Raw genomic sequence first — 6,320 nt, 5'->3', positions numbered from 1 at the left:
TACAGTGACAGAGACTCTGGGAAACATACTTCCCAGCTTAACCAAATTAGCAGTGGTTAGGGGTTCTGGATTTAGTAAATAAAAGTACAGGAAACCTAGTTAAATTTGAATTCTTGACAAACAATTCTTTTTTTTTTTTAGTATAACTATTGCATGGGACTGATACCATACTCTATTCTACTCCACACTGCTCTATTCTGACTACTATTTTTAGTATTAAGTATTTAGTATTATTGAACCATGCAATATTTGACACAAACTATACTAAAAGAAGTATCTGTTGTTTATTTGAAATGCAAATTTAGCTGGATTCCCTGTATTTTGTCTGACAGTGCTAACAACAGCACAATTTAAAACAAATTACCTGGAAGAGAATGGGAGCTGTAGCTGCAGGGGTAGACAGGTTGAAGTCAGACTATAAAAAAATCTCAAAATCCATATCGTTGCTAGTATTCAAGATTTTTTCATTTATGTGTTCTCATTTGAGAACACCTTCACAATAACTTCACAATTTTTTGATTAAATAATTAGAAGATATTTAGAGAAAATGAAATAGATGATAATTTAGTTGTTTACATTAAGTCCTTATGATCAATTATCTCCTTTATATTAGATTGGCTATAAATATTTATTACCACTTACAACAAGCATTCACAGGGATCCTTTAATATGTTGATATCATAAGTCCTATATCTATCACAGAAACACAATTTCAAAAATTAGTACCAGTGTTTGCATTGAGGAGTTATACACAATAAAGATTTGTACAAAATAAGTAGGTAACATTTTTATTTAATTAGCTCTTAACAGGATATATATTTACTATATATGTATTGTAAAAAATATAAAAATTAAAATTTTAAACATCCATATGTCCAAAAGAAATCACAACAAATTGTTGGTAATGTTTCCCTTCACAATTGAGAATGCATTGAATAATCTATACTAATTCTATATTTTAACTCTTAGATTACAACAATGCTATATGGTGGTGGTGGGATGAACTGGGAGATTGGGATTGACATATACACTAATATGTATAAAATAGATAACTAATAAGAACCTGCTGTATAAAAAATAAATAAAATAAAATTCAAAAACAGCATATTATAATAGGTCTAAGACATTTTAAATAACTGTCCAACTCCTGAAAGTGTAATGATTACTCCTTATTGTCTTCCATTTTTTATATCTAATATTTGCCCCAAAAGAACATGATTTAACACATTATTTTAAGAGTTTAATAGTGATATAATATCTGCTTTTCCTATAGTATAAATATAATTATATTAGTTCAAAATATATAGATTTTATGTAATTATAAATCATAGTTAAGTTCTGTTTTATATGAAAAATTATGAAATAGCATAGAATAAAGCATTCATATGCTTTATATTTTTATGGCATCTTACTAAAGAATATAGGCTATATGCAATGAAATTTCTTTAAAATAATAGATTTTGTAACCTGTCTATAGTTCTACCACACTCAATATAATTGCAGAAAATAAATTTGCATACTAGAACCACTTGCAGCAGTCTCTTAATCTGTGTGGTTGGTGCCTTACAATTTAGTCATAGTCAGAAATAACTTTCTTCAACCTTCTTACCCCTGAAAGCATTCCACTGACATCCTTTTGTTCTGTTGAAACAGGATTGGCAATGTATGCATTATTTGAAACTAACAGCTCAAACCTGCCCTCATAGAAGAAGTTGTAGATGCCCTTTGAATATTTGGCCCTAGATGTCCATCACAGTAGGCAATTAATTTGGTACATTGTTACTATATTCAATTCTTGGTCTTTCTGCCAATACTGCCAGACAAATATTCTAATTAATGCCAGTCAAAATGGTGATTTTGTGGTATGAACATTTTGAGGACTAAAATACATTTAAATACAAATTTATACTACATCAGTTTCAAAAATATCTAGCAGATGGCAATTTGAATTGAATATCCATTTGACCTGGACTTGGGCCTCATGCCCAAGATTCAAAATTTTTCAAAATTTATGAGCAATATAGACAAATTTAGTCCTTTTTAAGATTTTTTTATCACGCCATATAATTCCAGGTTATATTAATGTTATGTTGAAGAAATTTGCTTTGAAAACTTATCTTTCCTTTTATAAATGATATTAGATTGTTTATTGAAACTTTATTTCTATGTAAGGAACATTGAAACTAACTAATAGGCACTTGAAATATTGATGCTACATCCAGTGAAATTTAACAGAAGAGTATATCTGAATTTATATGGAAGCATAGAAATACTGACCCTGTTTATTTTTTTTAGTACCAGTTGTTTATTTCAGTTATCTTCTTCTCTCTATAATGTTCATAATAATAGTCTGTAGGTCTCCAATATTATATGACTGCTTCTAATTTCACAGAGGGATGTGGCTTCATGGGCTAAATCAATTGTAATGTATAGCCTTCTGGTAAGGGCTATGAATTTTGATGCTAATTGCTAGATATAATTTCAGGGCACTTTTTATCAAGGATCATCTTAGGCAGACAGACGAAAGTCCAAACTGAAACCACATTTGTAGAGTTTTAGTAGAAACAGTGTCATAGGCAAAAGAAAATGTTATCCAAATGAGAAAATAATTGTAAAGCTGGTGTTTTGAGAAGAAGAGCGAAAGAGAGAGAGAGAGAGGATTTTAAACACATTTAAAAGGTACTTAAAGAGATGGCCCAGGGTGAAGGGAACCTATGGTCTAATCCTACTTCTTTGACCTGTGAACTTGGGGCCTGTAGTAGACAGAATAATGGCCTCCCTCAAGAGGTTCGGATGCTAATCCCAGAGAAAGACTTGATAGACCATTCCGGCTTTGAAGTGGAAAGGTGTCTGTACTTCCAGTTTCTGGCCTGACATGTAAAGAGCATGGAAGTTCTCATTCCCTCCTCAAAATAAAGAAAAAGCTGAAGAAACTGAATATCAACTTTTCTTAGATCTATAAGAAAAGTGAGGTCAAGGATAAATCACTGCCCTGAAGGCTGGAGAGATAGATACCCAAAATCACAGCTTTCCAACACCACAGCCAAGAGCAAAAACCCAAGCTGGAGCCAGAACCTATGGGGACACTTCAAATGTTATTGACAAATTGCCGAAGGTGCAATGTAAACTAGCTTGAAATCAAAACACCAGGAGCCAAGTTTGGGGGAACAGAGCTCACATTTATGAGTTTTACCTCCAGGATCCTTACCAGCTTCTCACATGGAAGATCAGAGAAAGATCCCCTTATGCTTCTTGTAGTTGGGACAGGAAAATTAACCATTTTGAAATACTTCCGAACATTCTATTCCCTTTATAAAGAACTACACTCAAAAGAAACTATTTTACCAGAGCTTACCAACTTTGGGAAAGGGAAGTTACACCCTTACTAGCCTTCTCACCTACAGGGGGAAAAAAAGTACTGAGAAGCACTGTTGAAGTCACAGCCTCAGAGCTCAGGCTCACTGAAAAACTGAGACCTAATCATAGGATTATAGGACGCTCCCCCTAACCCCACACCTTACCCCACAGAGACCAGGCTCCTGTATAATAAGGGACTACAGCTAAAAGGACTGCAAAGCTCAGACCCTTTTTAAGAAGGCAAGCAGGAGACAAAAAATGAAAGACACTAGAGTAAACATTAGCCCCGAATGCATACAGCTATAGCGAACATTAACACAGTTTAACCTCTTGCCACATAAACATAAAACCTCCCACTAAAGGCCTGTTTACCTCAGTACCTTTTTACCCAATACATCATGTGTGCTTTCAACAAGATATTATAAGCCATGCTAAAAGCAAACAACTAAACAAACGAATGAAAAACCAAAAACAAACAAATAGAAAAAACCAGTTCAACAAAGTGGGCATCAGAACACAGACTCAGGTATGGCAGAGATTTTAGAATTATCAGACTGGGGATTTAAAATAGTTATGATTAGTATGCTGAACTAACGGAAAAGTGGAAAACATGCAAGAACTGATGGGTAACGTAAGAAGAGAAATGAAAACCCTAAGAAAAAAATTTTAAATGCTGGAAGTCAAAAACATTATAACAGAAATGAAGAGTGCCCTTTGGACTCAGAGTAATTTGAAATTACTGAGGAAAGAGTCAGGGAGCTAAAAGACATGTCAAAAGAAACTTCGCAAACTGAAAAGCAAGAGAAAAATGAAAAAAATCAAAAAGTACACCCAAGAACTATGATCCAATTATAAACAATGTAATACATGTAATCCAGAAGAAGAGAGAAAGGGATGGAAAAATATTTGAGATGCCGAGGCGTCTGAGGAAGGGAGGGCGGCAGCGGTGGTGGTGACTGAGCGGAGCCCAGTGACAGGATGTTGGTGTTGGTATTAGGAGACCTGCACATCCCACACCAGAGTAACAGTTTGCCAGCTAAATTAAAAAAACTGCTGGTGCCAGGAAAGATTCAGCACACTCTCTGCACCGGAAACCTTTGTACCAAAGAGAGTTATGACTATCTCCAGACTCTGGCTGGTGATGTTCGTATTGTGAGAGGAGACTTCAATGAGAATCTGAATTATAGAGAACAGAAAGTCATTAACTGTTGGGCGGTTCAAAATTGGTTTGATCCATGGACATCAAGTTATTCCATGGGGAGATATGGCCAGCTTAGCCCTGTTGCCGAGGCAGTTTGACGTGAATATTCTCATTTCAGAACACACACAAATATTTGAAGCATTTGAGCATGAAAATAAAGTCTACATTAATCCAGGTTCTGCCACTGGAGCATATAATGCCTTGGAAACAAACATTATTCCTTCATTTGTGTTGATGGATATCCAGGCTTCTACAATTGTCACTAGTGTGTATCAGCTAATTAGAGACATCGTGAAAGTAGAACGAATCGAATACAAAAAATCTTAAAGCAAGGCGTGTCCTGATGATTTTTCTGTTCGGTTTTTAAAAATTTTTTTTTTTTATTTCTCTGTTCAACTCAAGTAATTAAACGTTTAAGAGCCACAAAACTGTATCACTTTTATAATATTTTGCAGTAAAACATAATCTCGTCTTCTGTTAATACAATGTTCTAAGCTTCTTGTAAACTATAAGATTATATTTAGTTTAAGTAAATGATTTCTATGAAAAAATGTCCACCACACAGTAAATGGTCACATGTTAAGAAAAATTTATCCTTGTAAATATCTTCATAGTTGATATTTGGAACTTTATTACCAAAGTAGTGCATGAGGGGAAAGAATCTAGATTTTCTTGTAGACATTCTTCTCTTCTCCAGTAATAAACAGTTACCTTTCATTAAAAAAAAAATATTTGAGCTGAGGAATTTCCAAAATTAATGAGAGACCAGAAACCACTGATTAGGGAAGCTCAGAGAAAACTGAGCAGAATAAATAACAACAAATCTATACCAAGGCATGTCATAGTCAAACTGCAAATAAAACAAATACAGAGAAAATCTTGAAATAAGCCAGAGGGGGAAAATACACATCCTACCAACAAATGAGCAAGGATAAGAATTACATTAGACTTGTGTTCAGACACCATGCAAGTAAGATATTTAAAACATTGAAAGGAAAAAACCCACCAATCTAAATGTCTGGATTCAGTGAAATTATCCTAAGTGAAGAAGAAATAAAGACTTTTTCTGACAAAAATTGAGAGAAAATGTTGCCAGTAGACCACTTTGAAAAAAAATGTTTAAAAAAATTCTTAGGAGTGAAAGAAAAATACTACAGGTCAGAAACTTGGATCTATATAAAAAAGGAAAAGTGGTAAAGAACAAATTCATAAAGTATTTTAGTTTTCTTACTGTTAATTGATCTAACATAAAAATTTGATCAAATAGTTATAGCAACAATGTATTTGGAAATTATAGTTTATAGATGAGTAAAATGAATGAAGCAATGTTATCAGAAACTGGAAGAAGAAATTGGGTATGCTCTGTTACAAGGTACATGCACCACCTGTGAGGTGATACTGTGTTATTTAAAAGTGGACTTAAAGTTGTTATAAATGTATGTTGCAGACTCCAAGGGAACCACCAAATGAAAAATAAAAAATGACAAAAAGAGTATTAGTTTACAACCTCTAGAGGCTTGAAAAGTCAAAGAAACATATTCTTCTATAAGATTGAAAAAAGAACTGGCAAGACCTTGATTTTAGCCCATTAGGACCCATGTTGAACTTCTGACCTAAAGAATAATAAATAAATAAATAAATAAATAAATTTGTGTTGTTTAAATCCACTAAAATTGAGGTAATTTGTTGTAGCAGTAATAGGAATCTAATACATGACCTTTGGCAAAATACTTAGCATCTTTCATACAATTTTCCTTTGATG

General features: G+C 33.4%; 1 pseudogene; it reads left to right on the top strand.

The window, feature by feature from the left end:
* Nucleotides 1–4,335: 4,335 nt before the first annotated feature.
* Nucleotides 4,336–4,885, top strand: LOC102989121 (vacuolar protein sorting-associated protein 29-like; annotated as a pseudogene).
* The last annotated feature ends 1,435 nt before the right edge of the window (nt 4,886–6,320 follow it).

The sequence above is a fragment of the Physeter macrocephalus genome, chromosome 8, assembly GCF_002837175.3.
Source record: "Physeter macrocephalus isolate SW-GA chromosome 8, ASM283717v5, whole genome shotgun sequence".
NCBI lineage: Eukaryota > Metazoa > Chordata > Mammalia > Artiodactyla > Physeteridae > Physeter > Physeter macrocephalus.
This window is presented reverse-complemented; position numbering and strand designations above follow the sequence as displayed.